Here is a 23,201-nt window from a genome sequence, read left to right on the forward strand (position 1 = left end):
TGGAAATATGATGCGTTACGCCAAGAAAAGCATTTGAAAATGGGCATTCCGAACATTAATTTTTGCTATAGTTGATTGAATAATCCAGTGGTGTCACATATTAATTTTTAGTTTCGTATGCGTTTTTGTATGCCGTTAATATTGAATATTAAGCGTGTTGTAATTAAGATTTTTAAATAAAAGTTTTTAACATAATTTTAGTTTGTGTCAAAAAATATTATTATTGGGCCCTTATTAATTGAACATTATTTTTGAATCACTTGACGACTTTCTATGCGAATCCATAATTATGATAAATTATTTAACGTAACCACCTTAAAGGTCTTTATACATATTTACATATCTATATTAAATGCTAATAACCCGTGTATAGGTTTGGTTGGACACTGCGCTACCCTAATATTGGTTTATGCCATAGACCAACTCATATAATTTCAATAAGTCATAGGAAATGACTTACATGTTGATATGTTTACTCATAGGGTTGCGTTTGGTTTAAAAACATACTTTTTGGGATGTTTTTATTTAGTTAAAAGTAGACACATGTTTCGACATACATCATTAAATTCGTTTTTCGGCTTTACTCTAGTAAACACCGATTAAAATTATTTTTCGTTACCTACTTAATACTTAATGGTCCCCATACAAGATACGAAAAAAAAATATTTCGAAAAATTTAGTATATGGCGATTATCGTTTATTCAAAATCCAATTTTTATGGACCCCTGTATTTTGAGTTAACGAGATTATACTTTACTAATATTTTATTTAATCAACTTATTTCCATTCATCCCCAGAAATCACCTATTCTTTTATTTTGTATACTTCTGTAATTTCTTGCTTACTGTTCATTAATAAACAACGATTCATTATTCCGAAAAATGCTTTTTATGTATGTATGTATACCACTTTAAAAGCTAAATAGATGCAATGTAAAAAAGATCTACCAGCTAGTAGGTAAGTATGGCTACAAAATATTTGTTTGGCAAAATAAATTCTAAAATATCTATATTAATTGAAATAAATACGGGCCGCTACTGAGCTGTCATTTCCGGCCGACCATGTTCCCGCAAGTGCCAAATTCGACTCTATTGACATGGAATGTCAAAATGTGAGTAACAAATTTTGCTCCTTGCGACAGCGAGTGAGTCAAGGACGCTCTCCGGACAATCAAAATGCATTTATTTGGAATATTGCCGCATATCAATTGAATTTGACGTTTTATTTTACTTTTAATATTAACTGGAAGATACATAACCACTTAAATTACACATAAAGTTAACACACTGTCGTTAACAGTTTTTCATGATTTACTCAAAACTCAAAAAAGCATCAGGAGCCACTCAGCGCCTCTAAAAAAATTTCATGCATTCGCCCATAGATAGATATGCGTCGTTCTCGAACGAACGTATCTTTTAAAACTAATCTTTAGCCAGCGAACAAATCGGTCCCGTGTCACCTGGCGCTTATGTCGTTCGAGGCGAACGAGATTCGCGAGAGTGCTCGCCAGCTCGCGCAGTATAGGAATAAACGTGGATACGAAGGACACGCTGCCAGGCGAACTGAATATGTCGTTCCGTTGAACTAGAGCGCGCGCGCAGTATAGGAAGAAACGTGGGTGCGAAGGACACGCTGCCAGACGAACTGAATTTGTCGTTCCGTTGAACTAGAGTGCGCGCGCAGTATAGGAAGAAACGTGGGTGCGAAGGACACGCTGCCAGACGAACTGAATTTGTCGTTCCGTTGAACTAGAGTGCGAGCGCAGTATAGGAAGAAACGTGGGTGCGAAGGATACGCTGCCCGGCGAACGGAATATCTCGTTCGAGGCGAACGAGATACGCGAGAGTGCGCGCGCAGTATAGGAAGAAATAGTAACTATACATTTTATTACGGCAACAAAAGACACAATTGACCTAATTAGTCCGAACAAATCACTATCCGTAATTGAGCTATTCGGTCGGAGTCCTCATTAAGTGACTCATTTCCCATATCTACCCATAGATAACGACACTCAAAAACTAAAAGCGTCTCTTAAACCGAATAGTCCAGTCAATCTGTACTTTTTGGTTGCAAAAGGTGGGGTAGAAGATTTTTTTTTCTAATTGTATATAATGATAATGAGTACGAAAAAAAACGATTTTTCCAACTCGTGCCAAGTTTAAAATTTCGGAAAACTCAAATTCGAACGTGCGTACTGTTTTGGAAAAGGGTTCCCGCCTCCGCTCCCGTTATGTATATGCAGTCACGTCGATGCGCGACCGTCTATCATAACCCTTAAGTGTGCCAGTTCAAAGAATTTAAGCCTTCATTTTTGTCCCAAGCGGAGCCGCCGAAGTGCAAAAGTAAATGGATTTTATTTATTTATCGGCAACTATCAAAATGTATTTAGTTTGACGAGTCGCAAGGGGAGTTGGGGTTGTCCCGCTCTCCGTACGCTCTGGTGAATTTAGTAAAGGCCTCAAAATTGGCGTCGGTTGCCACCATATCCGCGTGGTGTCCTATTGGGCCCGAATGGGGTCGGACCCGGGCAAACAACTCCGCTCGTTCGAGGCCCATAAGTGGACAGTCCCAGAGTACGTGCTCTGCGTCCTGCTGGTCATGTCCACATGAGCAACCCGACCCATGTCCTGCCAGGCCAAACTCCTGTAATTTGGCCGCAAAGTTTCTATGGCCAGTCAATAATTGACTGGTCCAGTGGGTCGGCAACAATCTCCTCGTCATATGTCTCGCCGAGACATACGGGAAGTAAAGAAATGTCTGGCGGCCCTTAGCGGAGGCCACCCATCTCGCCTGCCATGATGCGTATGCGGTCTTTAAAACCAGCTTAGTTACAGTCTTTCTGTATAAAACGCCCTCAACACTCAGTGGCGGTATCAAAGGGACACCGTCCTGTGTTGTACTGATCCCCCTCAGAAGGAGGGTGATCGAACCTCTTATTTGGACGTGCAGGTCAAGGGGTAAGACTCCCGCCAGAACCGCCAGGGCGTCTGTCGAAGTAGTTCTGAAAACATTGGTAAGGCTAATCAAGGCAGCCCTCTGGCCGCTAAGCAGAGCCCTCTTGACATGTGACAGCGAGGTTTTTGTGTACCAGACGCTGGAGGCATAGCCAGCAATGCCCATGAATATAGCCCCATAGGCAATCTTCAAGGCACAAGGCTTTAGGCCCCAGTTGTTACCCGCTAAGCGAGAAACCTTTTGATAGGCGGAATTGGCCTTCGCAACAATTACTTGGACATGTTTCAGAAAGGTTAGCTTATCGTCCAGAGCGACCCCCAGGTAGGTCACCACACGAGAAAACCTGACGGCGGAGTCGTCAAAGCGTACACTAGGTGCTCTTTTAACAATGTTTATTCTCGAGCTGCCCTTGAGGAGGACAGCTTCTGTTTTGCCAGGTGCAAAAGTGAGTTTGTTACGTTTACCCCAGTCAAGAATTCTCGACAGCGCCTCCGAAGACACGCGCTCGAGAGCGGCACGACTCGACGAACCGACTAGCAGAAGAAGGTCGTCGGCATACGCCACAAGCGCGCATCCCTAGAACGTGCGTACTGTCAATTATTCATCCCATGCGTCATTATTCATAACCTCAAAATATGCGGTGTTTGACGTTTGTCATACCTTCTGAAGAAACATCCGCCATCACTAGGTTACACAATAAAAATAACCAACACGTTTGTTCGCCGGGAGACTCACTAGGCGACTAATAATCACGTAGCGAGGCGCAAAGCGTGCAGTGTGGCCGTTTCGATAGTACAGTGTGCGTCCGTATAGTAGGATATGTCACCAAGCACGTAGCCACCAAGCAAGGCGCATGCCTATGTGACCTTAGCCTAAAGCATTCACCCTAACCTTAACTTAATCTAGTATAGTTAATATAGTAGGTATTTGTATTAAATTTGTTTGCCGTTGGCCTCCACTATACAGACAAGAACCGTGATTACTTTTGCAATACTTATTTCGTAAAATCGAATGAAGAAGCTCTGTATACTTACGTTTGTATACAGTTAACTGTATACAAACGTTACTTTGTTTGTTCCGTCCGATATTAAAACAATATTGTCTTCAATATTTTGTTGTTCACTTTGTAGATTAGTCGTGGTTAGTTACTGCGCATTTGAAACAGAATTTTGAATATCCTCGCCTAAACAAATTAGAAATCTATTTACCTCTTTTATGTGGATACTATTGTTGTCCTCTATGTTTTCCTGTTTGACTGACACGTCAAATCGACCCTTGCTGTTGGAGTGATCTACGTCAATCCATTGGTATGCACCGTCGCTGATTACCACCGCCGTTTCGTCATGTGATAATTCACCGGTTTCTTCTTCCATTTTATGCGGTATTTGATAATAAACTCTGTCAATCGCTTCACGACCTACGTCTAACGTGTTTCACTGAGAAATGTACTATGCAGTGTTGCCAACTAAAATTTTCAAAATTCAGTAGATTTTTTGATTTTTTCTTCAAAATACCAGTAGATTGACAAAAATGTATGAAATTCAGCGATTGTGTTTGGTGAAAGCGTGCATATTGACATAATCTCACATAAAAGTGACTTTTATTCATGACAAATATCATAATTTCTTCTTTTCCAGACCAAAATTTCACTAGATCTACTGAAATTTCAGTAGACATGGCACACTGGCTATGCGATCAACCCAGTGTTGCCGACCAGATATTCGACGGTATGGTTATGGGGAAAATACAATATTCTTTCACTGTTACATCCATATTATTCTAAAACATTTGTTGGTTCTTGTAAATTTACAGGAAGCCAAATAAATTTTGAAAATAGCCGATTAGGTATACTGCATTATTAGGTCAGTGATCAGATGACAAAACCTGATATGTGCACTTTTGTTAATTAATTGTGCAGGAGAGCTGTCTTAAATTTAGAGATTGTTTGAATCGTTCTGGCGAATATGTCTTTTGAAAATAATTTAATGTAACGATGTATTCGAAATGAGTTTTAGATATAGAATAAATATTTCAAAGTTTTGATTCCCCACGTTTGGTAGAATAAAAGATTTTCCAGATTTTCCAAGTTATCGTGTTTTGCCATCCTATGTTCCAATATGTTATAATTATATGGTAAGATAAACCAACATGATATGTGAGGTAATTGGATAGTAAAACTTCAATAAATAGCTTTAAAATATATATGTTTAATGCTTGACACAAATTAAAAATGTTACATAGGTACATATTGATACAGACATTGGCATCAAATATTTTCAGAGGGTTGCAAAAATAATTCCTAATGAGAATTTTCCGTTCAATGAACTAATATGAATTCAATATTAGGTATGTTCTTACAGGTAGATATACTAATATAAAGAAACGATCAAATCATTATATATTTTTTTAAATTTTAATCCGCAACAATATCTTTTACGTCTACATTGCCCTCAAGCTCATTGCCATCAAAGCCATCAAAGCCATCTAATTTTTATCAACTTCAACTTATTACCTTCTTTATCTTATTTGCGATGAATTTGTGAATTTGTAAGTAGTTAGAAAAAGCAAAAAAATATTTTGGGACATATTTATCACTTCAAACGGCTTCCGATCTATGGCAACTCTTAAATTGGAATCAATCCCGGAGTACCATATTTTTTAAGTTCTTGTCAACCTTTTTTTGCTATCTCTATTCTTGAATGGTCACTATCCCAATCGAGTCTAGTATGATAGGATAGAAGAAATTTTTGGTCAATCAGCTTCTTCATCGAGGTATTTTTTATAATGCATAAGTAAACATATATGCCACATTAATATTTCTGTTCTGTCCTTCTGCAGCATCTGAGTATGTGACAACGTGTTTGATTTCAGGTGAAGGATTCATGATTTTCTTAAATACACATGATGCGATGTCTTTAGAACCTCTCCACCGGTTGACTCGTACCACATTATTACCTTCGGAGAATTCTTGAGAAAACATTCTCTAATAGTTAAATTGTACATAAACAATAATCTTTTATAGTACACAATATTTGTGGATAATAGCAGACATGGTAGAATCTGTTGTAAACAACTATAACTAGTTGGTTTGATATATTTTCCTTAGCTGTAGTTTTATCTCCTGGTTTACTGTAATAACCTGTATGTGCATCAATGAAATGTGCATTGTGTTATTTGGAGATTTAATTCCTTGCCTCTTTGATAGATATATAACGTTTACATGTAATATATTCATCGCCTTATGTATCTAAATAAGATTTATTGAATTTGAAACCCGTTTTGTTAAATACATCATAATATACAGTTTTCACACTTCCATTTTCCAACTTCATTGTTTTATAATCACCATTACATAATTTTAATATTTTAATGACTTGGAAAGCATATTTAAATAGGAATATCTTCACAGGAGTAATGGCTCTCGTGTTTTGGACGCTTTCTTGTAAATGCCTCGATCTGGACTCGTTCATCAACCAATTTGTTTTTTTGTGGATATCTTCCTCTTAAATCTTGTCCATGAAAGCCATCTGGCGATGAATTTGTCAGAATGAATTGTTGTAGTATCTGTTAATTCAGCATCACTAACTGACATTTGAGGATCAGATTTGACGGATTTTTCTGGAAAATTAATTCTTACACCGACTTCCGGATCATTATTTGCACCTAAAGGTATATAGAGAGAGGTAGGTATTTTTAAAACTACGTTACCTATGAGAGTATTCCTCTAATAGATTTATTAGGGTTTTCTTTATCCTACTGTTTCTTCATTATTCGTTAGTTCCAACCATCTTGTCATCTTAGCCATCTTATAATACCTACCATGATGTTAGCAAACAAAATATCGGATGGCAAAATCACAGTATTGGAACTTTCGAAAATCAACATTTTGGGGATATAACAAAATGCCAACGCTCATAACTCCAATACTAGTGGGTCTACGATATATTGGGTTTTGCCATCTTATAGATCTCAACGAGAGGAATCTGAATATGGTGATAACTCAATTTCATCAAAAAGTCAAGTTATCAGGTTTTGTCATCTGATCACTGAGGTTAGGTTGGGTTTGGTTTCCATTCTTTAATATAATAATATTTATTTTGGCCCTATACCTACCTTATGCTTCAAATACACTCTATGACGATCGGTCACAATATATATGTCGAAAAACCCGTTTCTTACTCTGGATACCGTGAATACACATAAAATAATATTTGATTTAGGTACCCTACCTACCTATATTATAACATTGAGAAAAGGTCGAATAATATAATGCAACATTTTCTCTATGTAAGTCAGGTTTCTAGATATTTATAAAATAGGTAGGTTCCAAAGAGATTGGACTCCTCCCCAGAGGTAGCACACAAATATCAGTGTGTACTCGTTTTGTGAGAGAAAGTTCTATTTCTCTGAAATTAGGTACACTTTGCTACAAATGGGCCATACTCGGACATAAAAACGCCCCACTGAGTATTTTTTTTTATCAACACAAACTTACAACCAATTTATGATAAACGTATTTTCATTATAAAAAGTTCCCGCAATAAAAACTTTATTAGGATTCAGGGTAAGAAAAAATAATGCAAATGGATATAAGTATTTTATTTTTAATAACACAAAAAACACAATAATATTATGAAAAATTATACACAAATCAATGGTTAAATATTGGAATAAGAAATATGGTCTTGTTTTTACATATTGTTCTATATAAAATAACATAGGTAGCATTATTGTTTAGATAAAACGGTTAAATAAAAAACACAAATAATTACAGTTAACTACAAACAAAAAAAAAGTTTATTTATATTACCTACCTATTTACACATGTGTATTTTGAAAATATTTTATGAAATAAAAATATAACATGGGTTCGTTTTTGACATATTGTGTATAAAATTACTTGTTTATATTAACCTATTAGACACAAAATACAGGTAGGTATGTTGAAAATTTGATTATATAGTTAATTGCAATATTTTATCTATTTAACATAATATTATTATCAGAGAAGCCCTGCATATATATATATATATATTTTTAATTTTGGATGCATACGAATGCCTCCACTTTGGTGCAGGGGAAAATATATTTAACTCTGAAAACTATTATAAATTTATCTAAATAATGAATGTCATTAACTAGTACTAATATTTTTTACTTTGAAAAACAAATCTTATATTTTGGGTTCAAAATAATATTACGAGTGCGGCCCTGGCACATGGCATTGGAGAGTAAACATTTGACGTTTGACATAATTGTTATTGTAACATATGTTTTAGGAAAAACTATCAATGTATAAATAATAATATCAATATATTGTTCCGAAATGCTGTTACTCCTTTGTATTCTTCCTTTAAAAACACTTTTTTAGCCGAATAACATCTGAAATCCTTGTAAAATACAATAACAATATCCGCTATGTTTTTTTACAACACAAAAGCAAGCGATAGTGTGTTTATATCAAGACATTATTATATAAAAACAACCTTTATATAACGAAATAAGGTAATTAATATTTTCAATACTGGCAATACTGAATTTTATAATATTAACTTAGCTGTCAATATTTGTATTTCTTGATGCGTACCTATTATAATAGATTATATAATAAAGTAAGTAAACACGAAAAATGGATATAAACCGCGAACCAAATGAAGAAAAATGTGGTGCAGAAAGACAAATACCGAGTCTCATTTGGTTTGATGTTCCATTGACCAGTGGAGTGGACATAAAAAGCGAACCAGGTGAAGGTGAATCTAGCACAGACGGAATGCCGGATCTGGCCTGGTTTGATGTACCAATACAACCTTCAAATAACCAAGATGGCCATACGTGTGTCAAACAAGAAACTCTAGATGAATCTAATTGCAGTTTCGAGGTTTGTTTTTGTTTTCACAGTATGGTTTTCTAACTGTTGGTACCTACTACATTGCAACGTTTTTATGGGTTTCAAGTGTTTGCGAGTTTGTGTAGGTACCTATCATATTTATTATAACGTATTTTCTTCTTCTGCCGTGTCCAATACTTATGTGAAGCATATTGACACCACACGGTGCCTACCTACATGAATTCCAGTCGTGTCATTATGCCAGAATTCTATAGTTCTCTTTGCAAAATGACATCTCCCGTGATGTCTACATATTGATATTATATTGTAAATATTTTCCGATGGCGTATTCTTTATCGAATTTATTTCAATACTACGGAGGTGGCCACGTGGTCCAGTACTTAGCCCACTGACCTTTCATCCGGGGGTTCCGGTATCGACTCGGTGAGGTCACAATATATTTGATGTAATTTTCACAAAGCCTGGCTGTTTGTGATTGTTTCATTTATATTACAAACTACATAGCTGCCATTGGGATTCACGGCCTATTTTGGTGTTATATAGTAGTATATTGGTATAATATTTATATATTACAGTGGCGAAGGTGGACTGGTAGGCTGTTAAGATCCGCCATAAATAGGGCACACTAAACTTTTCCAGTCATACGTATTTGTTTTCATTGAACTAAGACTAAAATTTACAGGTGAAGACTGATGATGGTTAGTTTTTTTTTAAATTCAATTAAACCTTGCGAAACTAAGCCATACTAGATAATACTGAAAAAATATTCCTCTATCTATAAAATATCTAAAACTATGCCATTAAATCTTATGTACATAATTTTGGATATTTTATAGATGGAATATTATTTTTTATGGTGGTTTGGTTGGCAAGGCTTAATGAATTTTAAAAAAACTAACCAACATCATACGTAATAATATGAAGTATTCTTAATCCAACGAAAACAAATAAGAAAGAATGAAAAAGTGTGCACTATTTTGTCGGACCACCCATAACATACGAACGCTGTTAAGGTTTGCTTTGGCCGGGCTTAATTGATTTTTAAAAACTAACCATCATCTGTAAATTGTAGTCTCAATTCAATAAAAACAAATGCGTATGACTGACAAAGTTTAGTGTGCATTTTTTATGTCGGATCTTAACAGCCTACCTCCACCCTTCGCCACTGGTATATTATAACATTATCCAGTGATGTCACTGGTTAAACTGACGCCCTGAGGTAGTCTTGGAATGCTTTTCATTTTTAGTCTCAAATGTTACACAATATTGTTAAGTTCACCTATTTATTTTATTACCTATTTTAAACTGACATATTCAACAAAAATATTAAACAAAAAAAACGTACCCATCATCCACTGAAGATTGGAGTATTTCTAACAAACTTACTCTCAAACAAACTTACTTACCCGTAACGTCCAATTATGGCAAACTCAGTGAATAGCTTACTGCAATTATAATAATTACTTCCTAAATATTATTAAGTATCTCAGTCTGTATCGCTCCGTGCAACATCTCATTCTACCATGACTCGGACCTTGGAATCGTAACATAAGTATTGTAACTTAACTACTATGACATACTCTCGTACCGACTGTTTATGCTTCATATAAAACTCGCTCCTCTATTCATCGGAACAACCACCAAATCGCGACCTTTTTATCCACAACACCATACGATGAACATCCACAGTGGATTGCATTAAGCTATTTACTGATTTTACCATAATTGGACACTACGGGAAATGGATATTAAAGAATGTGTAATTGCGGTGTTGTATTTAATATCGCCGATCATTATGCTGACACGGATTGAGTTGTTTATCCCCATAAATTTATTACTGAATTTGCTGCCCTTTATAATTTACTGCACCTATGTAACACATGATCAGTCTATCCCCGCATTGGTCCCTCCCTATTATTTATTTTGATTTTGTTACAAAGTTGTCACTTCCCTCCAACAGACAATCTATGATTCGATCAATCGATCACATGGTAGTGCTGAAAATTTAAGGCTGTTTACCGGTGAGATTTGTCTTAAAGAAGTCACAAATCAACTTAATTTTGGTATGCATTGTAAAAGTTTAAATAAGAAATTTATATACCTACTCACATGTTTTTTTTAGATTGACATCAAACCTGACGAACTGATATCTGAAACCGATCCTCTGCGTACACAAGCAGTCGATAATAACTGTCAATCATTTGAAGAACCCAGCCAATGCTCGAATGCCCCAATGCTGCCGAAGGATTTACAGGTATAAACATACGCATAGGTAAGATAGCTTTGCCACGTGGTCATAATTAGAGCAGAGTAATGAATAAAAGTGATTTAAGTAAGTGGAGCATAGTAACCGTAATAATAATCACAATAGCCGTTCCTAATTGGTGCACAAGAAGCAAATTTGTCTCTGCATTCTCATGATGTATCTGTGGGGAGTCACACTGTGGGGAGTCATCACTGTGGGAGTCATGGTGTTGTGGATGAAGAGGTCGTCATAAGGAGAGACGAGAAGTTGAAATTTGGTGGTTCAATGGATGGAGGAGCGAGTTTTACTTGCACAGTAAACAGTCGGTAAGAGAGTATGTAACAGTAGTTATGTTACAATACGTATTATACTGTTCTGAGGTCCGATCTCGGTAGATAAGATGTTGTGCGGAGCGATTCTAAGACAGATAGTAGCAGACCGGAACTTATATTCGAGTGACATGTCCAATGAATTATGATTCGCTGTTTATTGTACTCACAATCAAAATAATATCTTGAAAAGAATATTTAAGAAATAGTTATAGTAATTGAGTTAGCTACTATAATATGGAGTTTGCGTCGTCGGATAAAGATGACTATGTGGAAAAATGGATATCGCGGAAACAATCTGCAGTAAGCTATTTACTGAATTGACAATAATTGGACACTCCGGCAAATGGATATAATTAGAGAATTTCTAATGTAGGTAACATTTATTTAATATCGTCGATCAATATTCTGACATGGATTGAGTTATTTATCACTGATCTATTGTTTACTATACACATTGACATCGCAGGGTTTATATTAAGAAAAAGTCTGTTTTAACGGTAATAAAACCCCAGATTCGATAAATTGAATATTAGATATATTTTACTAACAGGTACCTACATTTCGGGACCTCCTAAAAAATAGCATATTTTAACAGTAGTTTATATAATAATTAGAAACCACAATAAATTACATAGCAAAAAACCAAAAAGAATATAATAATAATAATTATTATATTATTTTTGGCATTTGCTATGTAATATTGCATGTATATACCTATTTCATACACAAATATTTTGCATATAGTGGTTTCTGATATAAAAATGATTTATTTATAGGAAAATTTCTTCGCCGCTTGCTATGCTTAATATGTTAATCTTTTCTTGGATGACAATTTGTGGATTACTGTAATTTTGTCCCCATAATATGGCCAAGTTAGTTTTTTTTTTGATACCACACAGAACTTATTCCTTTCTATTTGATTTTTGCTTCGACATTAATACTATCACCCGGTCAGTCCTAGGAATTTTGAAGATACGTCTATACTCTTTATATAAAGTCACAGTAGATTTCAATCAGTCAAATTCAGGAATCAGGAAACACATTCTTCATAGTAGAAAGGTATATTAATTAATTAATAACAATGGACGAATGTGTTTATTTTTTCGTAGGTTCTTACACAACGATGTTTCGATGGAAGTCAAGGTACAAGTGGCAGACTACAAAGCAACCAATGCATATTAATACAGTCTTCAGATCCAACAATAGACGAAGAAAACATCAAAAGGGAATTCTTATTTACAAATTCTCCAAAAATGTTAAATAAAAAGTCTCGTACCAGTAAAAAACTTGAATGCGATGAGTGTACTTTTACATGCAAATCGTCTCTACATTTAACAACACATAAAATGAAACATTCTGGTGAAAAACCATTTAAATGCGATGAATGCTCATATGTATGTTCGCAGTCTTTTAGTCTAAAAAGACATAAAACAACACACACTAATGAAAAAATACACAAATGCAATGTGTGTACATACACGAGCAAAACGCTTCAAACATTAAAAACGCATTTAATTATGCATAGTGATGAAAAACCATTTACATGTGAAGTATGCACATTTACCTGTAAAAAAAAATGTCAATTGAAAATTCACAAGATGACACATACTGGTGAAAAGCCATTCAAATGCGACGTGTGCTCGTATAGTTGCAGACAATATAAAGATTTAAAATCACATAAATTGAGACACATTGATGATAAACCATTTAAATGTGAAGAATGTTCGTATACGTGCACAACGACTCGCCGGTTAAAAGTACACAATATGACACATACTGGTGAAAAGCCATTGAAATGTGATATCTGTTCTTACACTTGCAGGCAATTGGAACACTTAAAATCACATAAAATGAAACACAATCAAGAAACACCGTATAAATGCGATGTGTGTTCTTTTACGTGTACTAGGTCTCAGCATTTAAGAATACACAAAATGATACATTCTGGTGAAAAACCGTATAAATGCAGTATTTGTTCATATCAATCATCGCGACTAGGTAATTTAAAATTACATAAAATGCGACATACCGATAAAAAAACACATTCATGCCATGTGTGTTCTTATACATGTATACGGTCTCAAGATATGAAATCACACAAACTGACACATACTGGTGAAATGGAGAATGTCTGAATTTGTTGCCGTAGAAAGAAGAAGTTGCCAAAAAAAAACGTAACCAATCATTTGTTTATACATTCTGATAGCTTTTATCTATCAGCACTTCTAAAGAAGAATAGAGAGAGCATAGTGGCGATATATACCTTATTCAAGTCATAATTCGAAGTCAACTTTACGGTTTGTGTTTATTTTTACATATTGATGTTACAATATATTTAATAGTATATTATTGTAAACAGTCTTCCGCAGTACACTCTTCAAAAGTTTGACAACGACAACTTTAACTAATACCCCGTTTACACATGCATGGATATACTGCTGACAGTAGGTATAATTGCGGCCTTAATAATAAAATTCACTCGTAAACACGTTATATCTTGGAAGTTGCAAGGTTCTATGCATTGATCAAAAAATATAGACAGCGGTATAGCATATAAATCCCCATCCCTGTAAGAAATAATACCTACTTAACTGAGGGTCGTGAATACCATGATGTATGTTCGAAATAGTTCCTCCAGGTTAAAGTACTGCGGGTTAAGAATGTCAAATTAATTATTGTATAATTGTATAAAGGGCGCCACTTGGCCAGATTCCTCCCACGGCATATTTCAATACACGGGACATATCAGGACAAGAATTAAATAATAAAACCGTTTAAATACGTTCCAAGATGGACACTATGAAATTTATTGAAACAAGTAGAAGCAACAAGTTACATGCGGATCCACCGCCAAAGTATAGTAATAAAAAGTTACAATTTAAATCGAACAAATGCCACACCTAACACAACAAAGCTAGAGTTTCTGTGGGGAGTTATTACAAAGTTAAGAATAAGGAATCTAATCCTGTAGACAAGTGATATAATAAATACCAGTTGAATGCGTCCGCCATTTTGGGGCGACCAGGCGTCCGAAACCCGGCACCTCGTTCAAAACTGGACTGTCCTCGTTCCACTCCGGATATTGACTGTCCCGAAACCGCACCGACGCGCTCTAAACTCACAGCCCAGAATTGCCAACTTCAAGATGCATGCCGTGCAGTCTGCCATGTTAACAACGATTAATTTCCGAGGCATAGTGTTGCCATTAGAAATGTGCAAACGTTTTTATTCTAAGGTACTTGAATAAATTACGTTACAATTTACACGTAATTATTTAAACTTGCATAGCGGATGCGCGTGCTCAGTAGAACGATAGTGGCACACCTATCGGAAATAGTATGAACTACACCACGCAGAACATTTTTTAAGTTAACAACTTTTCAAAACCTATCAAATAACACCATACAACGACTTACGCTTGAAGACTGATTGGTGAGACAGTCAGCACTTTTGCGCGATAATTTAAAATACACACTATCGGTGTCAGTGAAACCATGCACGTGTCCATGCGCTTATAGGGTGCAGTGATTTTCGATTTTAATATTCGATACAATATACTCACAATGCGCCACTAGCAGCAATGCCACGTCTCAGGTTTTTGTGTTTTTAGTAATATTGTGAAAAAACTTTATTAGCAGTTTTGGAAATTATGCCACGTGAGAGCAGGGAAAAATACTTTAAGATCATAAGTGACGTACGAGCTTCGAGAAAATGCAATGCGAGCATGCCTTGAAGAAAAGTTCGTCGGGAAATACTCGTTTGAGAAACTGTTAATATAAACTGTTAAAATAAAGATATCGAAGAAATTTCTTCTGAACACTCTCTAAAACAAGCTTAAAGGAAACCTCATAAGGACTCCAAGTCTTTACTGCCAAAAGTTGGTAAGTCTCGAAATCATGTTATGGAGCAGTGTTTCCTAACCTTTCTACATCTGCAGACCGGTGAAAATATGATAAACATATCGTGGACCGTTATTTCAAAAATAAAACTAGTATTTATATATGAATGTGTTTAATAGTTTTTAAATCTTGTATTTATAACTGATGGATATAACAGACATTTAACAGTGAGATGGAGAAAATATTCAGATATTTGTTTGTAAATAATTTTTAATGATAGTGGGAAATTTGCTGCAGCATCTTTACTAGAATAGTTTACGAAGTACTGTATTGACATCAGTTTCTCTATTTAATTTTAATTTCTGACATGCCTGATAAAGTCTTATAACATCAATCTGTAAATGAAACTTGGGACAATAATTTAAGTGATTTTAGTGTTATCAAAAACTGATTCGTATGTTTAATTTTTTAATGACAATTTGCTTGTGGTTTTTGATATAATACAATTTGTAGTAAATATATTTGATATAATAATGTTACTCTAGAGTAGGTATCAGAGTTGATATTTGATTTATACATGTCTAAATTTAGTGAATTAATGGTTTGTAATTTATGTCAAATTAAGAAAATAAAATATAATAAAAACTGAAAAATTTCTAGACAATTCATTGTACCCAAACGTACGATTATTCTTGTGTTTCTAGTTTTTCTCTCGTCAAAGGAAGCGCATAATATTAAATTCGGCAAGAATAACTAAAAAAAACACTAGGTACCTATTTACATATTGTAGTCTTAGTTCAATGAAAACAAATAGGTACTTAAAGTTTAGTGTGCTCTATTTATCTCAGATGTTGACAGCCTACCTCCACTCTTCGCCTCTGGTTGATGATAATAATTAAAATAATGAGATTACGATATAATAACGTCATGTTTGAGTCCAGTGAATAAATGCAAAGCTTTATACCTACCTAGCAAAATGAACCTCAATAGTAACAAGTCATCATTTTCTTGTTTTACATCAAAATTACTATCTGAACTTCTTGCGCGCTGTAGGGTTACATCATGCCAAACTGGGATAAGCGTATATTCTGCTAAACCAATCTTCCAAAGCTATTACGGTTTGGTTCGGGCAGGGTTTAATTGATTTTTAAATACTAACCAATATCATCTCTAAATAAATCTGTTATGTTCAATAAAAACAAATACGTAGGTATAGCCAACAAAGTTGAATGTGCACTATTTATGGCGGATCTTACCAGCCTCCCTTCACTCTTCCATGCTGCTTTATATAAAGTATTCAACGGCCTTCCAGGACGTTAGAATTCGGTCGACTTGAAGATCAGGCAAGCCAAGTTTCATGAATATTATATAAGTCTGTCTTTGTTACGATTTAATGTAGGTATTGTCCCAGGTTACAAAAAATTGACAACGATTATCTACAATGAATGTAATATTTTAGTTCATAGAAGCTGCATTAGATTTGAAAGTATAATTTTGATGTCAGTTGATTCAATCTCCATTAGATTCCTAGGTCTCAGGTAATAATAACATTATATTATGGGCCTCTACAGGGTGGAGGTTTGTATTAACATTTTTTTTTGTTTTCACGAGAAATGGAAGTTAACCACTTTCCCAACTAATTGAGTACATACTCACAAATTTGAAAAACAATATGTTTATTTGCAAGACCCAGGATTCGTATCTGGGAACCACAACGTTTTAAGCTGATCGGCCATCGTGGGCATATAATTCGTATGCTAATATAGTAGGTACCTACTTTAGTTTTGTACTGAAATGTGTCATTCTATGTCGTTTGAGATTACTAAGCTGTGAGCATTTATGTGAGCAAACGTCGCAATGATATGGTTTTTCGCCGGTATGTGTTAGGTGATGTATATTGAGAAGACGAAGATGCGAGCATTTAAATGCGCATATATTGCATTGGTAAGGTTTTTCATCAGAATGTGTTATTTTGTGAGTTTTGAGATGAGAAATATAAGAAGTTTTGAAAGAACATACATCGCACTGATGGTTTTTCACCACTATGAGTCAATTTATGTGTTTTTAGATTGCCAAGCCGTGAGGATTTAAACGAACAAACATCGCATTTGTGTGGCTTTTCACCACTGTGAACCATTTCATGTTTTTTTAAATCCCATATTTTTGCGCATTTATATGAACACAGGTCGCATTGATATCGTTTTCCAATGAAATGTGTTATTTTACCTGATTTTAGGGCTGTAAACTCCACGCATGAATTTTTGTGATTTTCTAGATTCTTTAGTGACCCAAAGAATGCGTAACAAATACTACAAGAAAAATAATGTGGAAAATATTTCACTCTTCTCAGCTTAATTCGAACCTCCTTTGGCAAGTGAGGTATGTGTAGGTACTTCATGTTTGATGCTTTGTTCGTCTAATGTTACTTCGGCATGCTCAATATTCCCATCTTGGATTTTTTTTGGTTCCAGAATCCATGTGTTCGATAACATCATCCCGCCTGTCAACTGTGTCCTTCCTAATAATGCCCAGTGGAGTATCATACTTGGCGTGACGTTGCTGTGTGGTGAGCTACAAAAACATTTATTCAAAAGAATTACACTAAACCTACTGTTTACCCGTCTTGGATAGGCATTTTAATAATCAGTGACGTCAGGTGAGAGTAGGCAGGTCATGCGTTCCATAGGGGCACATTATAAAGGTAGGCATATGAAGGAACATAAACATATTGCAATAATCTGTGGCCTTCACGGTGCAGTGCGAAAGACGTTGGCCTTTTATCCGGGAGCTCAGTATTCAGGATGAGTACACAATATATCTATGTGATTTTGTCATACCCTGGGTGTTTGTGTTTGTTTCACTTCTATTACTAAATATTAAACTGTTAAACTAGGTACACTACTGTCATTTTTGCCTCTAAGTATGTTGGAGTAGTAGTGTGGCTTTCATTGTGGGCGGTAGGGGTTTTAAAAATATTTTAACATGTATAAATAAAAATAGATTTAACTAGGTACAGTAAGTTGTTTTATAATGATTTACTCTGCCAAACATAGAGAAAGTTAGACATAAAGTATTTTGTAAGTAATTATTATTATATGCTTTAACTTGCTGTAATTCTGCTTTATAAATTTTATTATTCGAAATTTTACTACTAACAGAGATACAAAAGTGAGCGGTAGATTTACAAAGGTTGACTGAGAGCAGTGGCGTTTTTCCTTGAAGCAGACGATGCGCTTACTTAACTAGTCCAGTCAAATTAGACCGAAAAATACGTTTTAGTTGCAAAAAGTGGGGTAGAAGATTTTTTTTTCCTCCTTGTATATATGATAGTAAATAAGAAAAGAACGAGTTTGCCAATTTGGATGACTTCGGCACAACTTTTGGCGGGTAAAAAACCGCAAAATTTTGGGATTTTTTTTGGTTTTTCACTTATATCTCAAAAACGGTCGGTCATAGCAAAAATATTGTGATATACAATTTTAAAGCTTATTGATTGAGATTGACTGGACTAAATTGGAAAGTATCAATATCATTGTTAAAAAAAGGAAAAAATCCTGACAGCATAACTATTGTATTATTATAATACCCGTCTTTGTTATAGGAGTTGCTAGAGTCATAAATTATTTAAGTTAAACATAATATGTCAATAATACGTCATTCTAAGCTTGTCCTCCGTGCTGACAACCGCTCTCGGTTTATGCACTGACGCTCATTCAATGTTGGTGTATTTGAAGATAGCAACACGTCTACAATGTGTGCTTCATTTTCGTAAGATACTCACACATTCAGTGTACTTATATGAATTCTATTTATTAATCTGTTCTGTGGTTATAACATAACGTAATTTCAGTCTAATATAGATTCTGGGCCCCCAATAAATTTGACACTTGATATAGATTTTGTAAATGAGATGCAGGTAAGTAGATAATAATTATATATTCATTGTTAAAAATTGATTAGATAATAAAAATAATATGTTTCATTGATTTATCACATTGTATTTTATCGTATAGTAACGGATTATATTTTAATTTACGCCAATATTTATCGGCGATATGATTAAGTGCCTATACCATATCGCTATGTACCCACCTAATTAAATCCACGAAAGATATTTGAATATATTTTGTTTATTTGCTCGGACTGATAAGAGTGGTAAACCATAATCACTCAAATAAGATTTATTCTCTTCATTCCATATAATCTCTTTACATTATATGTAAATAGGTACCTACCTAAGATAACATAGTTGGGTTATCCTACATCGTTTACGATTTTTTTTTGGTTCATAAATACATAATAATATGTCTAAACACCTAATCAATATCTTACAAATATTAACTCTTGATAAATATTAATAAATAATCTTATTAAGTGGATACCTCGATGAAAGATGATGAATATTCATAATTATCAACAGGAAACAATTCACCGTTGGACAAATGCCCTAATTAATCATTACAATAAAGTTCGATAGTTTTGCCAGTGATAGAAAGCGATGAAATTTGCTAAAGGTAGACTCTAATGACCCGAACACATTACCGTCACTGCATGTCCTGTCACATGCGCTCACGGTAACAACAGTTTCGATCTCCTCTTCCTAAAATTTTTGAATTCCCGGCATAATTATAAGTTTAAGACGTTCACAACATGACACGAAACATTAATATAAAGAAGAAAGAAAAACAAAAGTAATAAAAGGGATAAAAATGAAAATATAAAAAGAGAACATAATTAATATAAACATACAAATGCAGTGAAAATACAATTATACATATATATACCTAAGTTCAAAAAAGTACCAACACCGAGTGTGCTAAGGAAACCCTATTTTAAGAATTTATAAAATAGCGTCCACCTAAACTCACCTCACGCAAGTGGAATATATCAACATCCAAAGCAATTTGGTTAAACATTTGTATCGCCCTCCCAATTCTCATTACCAGAGGAGGGTTGGTTCTGCACCTTGGGAGAATAAACAACTGATGCTCCCTATTTCTAAGATAGTTATCAGAGACACACAAGTCAACACTGCCCAGAAGTGCAGACTTCTCATTGATACCTCTCGTATAATTCGAAAAAAACGTAGCTAAATAAAAAAATCTCTACAGAGAGGTCCAGAAGCGTGCAGAGTAACATAGCGTGATATGGAGACGTGCATACTATGCATAACGCGTACCTATAAAATAGGAAAATTGGGTAAGACAACAACACATAATATACCCCTCCAAACCAAATCGCCCTGCACTACATCCGGTCTTAATCAATCGTATTACGAAACAGATTTGAATGTGAAGTATCATTAGTTATTTATACCGTTAACTATCTCACAAGCAATTACCCAAAAATGAGGTCACTCCACACTCACGTGTGCTTTCGCTGACTTTAAGTTAAGGGTAAGTAGTCATGGAAGAGATGAGCACGCAGAATAGAAATAGGTAAATGAATAATACTCGTAAATACGCCAATAATATAAAACTGTCAAACTATATAGGTAAGTGTAGAGTTCGCAGTAGACACCGATGAAAACCAATAAAATAGGATTTTGTAGCGACTGGATCGGACGGCCCAATGAGCCCAACACAGCTGGTTAAACTGACTTGATCAGTTCATCCCTTTCGGAATACATTTCAGGGCATTTCCAGCGAATATGGTTTGCACCCTGTACTTCTCCACCACATGAACATGTTGGTCGGGAAATAAGTCCAAACTCTAAAGCTTGCCAGCGAAACCACCATATCCAGTCAAAAATTGATTGATGTAGTAGTCCGAAGACAGTGCGGTTATCTCCAATCGCCATTGTACATTCGGGAACACCGATCATGTATGCCTGTCCTTGATGGATACATCCCACGTCCTCTGCCAGGTCGACACCACATCCACAGTATGTACTTATTGGCCGGCTTTTTTTTTTTTTTTGTTTTTGCTGCTTCATCCCATTAAATGTATCCAAAAATTTCCTTTTTCATCCAATTTGAGATTATAATCGGATGCATTTGGAATTAAGTAATTAACTGTGGTATTCAACGACATTTGACAGCTCGCTGTTAACACTCAACGTCATGACCGGCCGTGTTAAAAAAATATCACGACTGACAGTTAATTTCCCGGGACAATTAACTATCTGAATACGACATATTATCTTAGTTATTACTTTTAATTTATTTTAATGGAAGGGTGGAGATACTCACCTTGTATGAAAAAACAAGTGCATAGTAATCTTAAAAAAGTGGTAATAGGCTGTGGAGATCTGACATAAATAGTGCACAATAAAAGTTGTGAGTCATACTTAACTGTTTTTATTACATTAAAAGTACAGATAGCAGATGGTGTTGGTCAGTTTTTTTAATTGAAATTCCCTTTGCCTAAACCTAAACCAATCATCTATTATGGCTTGGATAAGGCAGGGTTTAATTAAATTAAAAAAATCTTACCAACATCATCTGCAATTTGTATTCTTAGTTCAATGAAAACATATAAAAGTATGACTCACAAAGTGCTGTGTGCACTATTTATGTCAGATCTCCACAGCCTACCTCCACCCTTCGCCACTGGGATGCGGTATACGTGGTTTTTTTTCCACCATGACTTTTCCACACAGAATATATTTTTGTGCTCTCTGCTCGTGAATTATAGGTTACATCAGAATATAAATCATACATTCTAGTGCAGGGGTTCCCAACCCCGTGCCCGCGGGCGCGATTCGTATGTGCCCACCACTATTCGACAGTGACAGAATTTTCACGCTAGCCTGACACACGCAGAAAACCCGAAGTGAACGAACGCCACGAACTGAGCCGATGAACGCCGAAGCACGTGACAGTTAGTAGTCACGTGCTCGTACCGTCCCGATTGCTTCGGCGATCATCAGCTCAATTCAGGTTTTCGGCGTGTACAAGGAGTGATGTGCAAATAGCATTCCCCGCCTGGAACCGCGTTGTTGTCATTGTGATTGCGATTGCTGCCCCGTTCGGGTCGCGACAGTTAGCTAGGATACATCTTCGTCTGTCGAAACACGAATTAGGAGTTTTTATATTCCTTCTATATAGTTCTAAAATGAGTGGACCAAGTAAAAGACAACGAACCTATAATATTTACATTGACTGGGAGGAATCATATTGTTTCTTTAATGTGAAAAATAAATGCGTCTGTTTGTTGTGTGGTAGTAGTATTGCAGTGCCGAAAAAACATAATGTTGAACGACACTTTCAGACAATTCATGCCACTTTTGATGTGAATTATCCACTTAAATCTGAAGTAAGAAAGAAAAAAATATGTCAACTAAAATCAAGTCTAACTGCACAACAGACTGTTTTCACTAGACATGTGGAAAATTCTAAAAAGGCCACCATCGCTTCTTTCAAAATTTTTCACATGCTCGCAAAAATGAAGAAACCTTTCATTGATGGTGAGTTGTTTAAACAACTATTTTTGACTGGTGCCGATTGTTTGTTTGATGGATTTTCTAACAACATTTGTCTCAGCAATACAAGACCTTACAGTTTTCAAATAACACCGTCACAAGAAGAATACATGCAATTTCAACAGACATACAAACTCAGTTAAAGACTGCTTTGGAAATATGTGACTGGTTCTCGCTACAATTTGACGAGTCAACAGATACATCAGACACCGCACAGTTAGCAGTTATGGTGAGAACCACTTATTAAAATATAATACAATTTATGTCATATTATTTGACATAATTTCACAACAATTAGTACCGTTTTTTTATGCTTCAATAGAAGATTTTATATTTTTAAAGATTTTGTGTTGGTTTATAAGTTTTATAACACTATCCAATCAGGGCTCGAAATGGACCGGAACGCACCGGAGCGCCGTTCAGATTAATAAAATCTCGTGGGAAAATAATTTGACCGTCTGAGCTAGATCGGCCATAAAACTAAAATCCTAACACTTATTTTTATAAAATACTCGTAAATTTAGATAACTATGTTAATATTCTTGTAAAATCATCGAGC

This window comes from Rhyacophila brunnea, unplaced genomic scaffold (genome assembly GCF_057557595.1).
Source record: "Rhyacophila brunnea isolate RB1 unplaced genomic scaffold, BYU_Rbru_1.0 scaffold_1, whole genome shotgun sequence".
In the NCBI taxonomy this organism is placed as follows: Eukaryota; Metazoa; Arthropoda; class Insecta; order Trichoptera; family Rhyacophilidae; genus Rhyacophila; species Rhyacophila brunnea.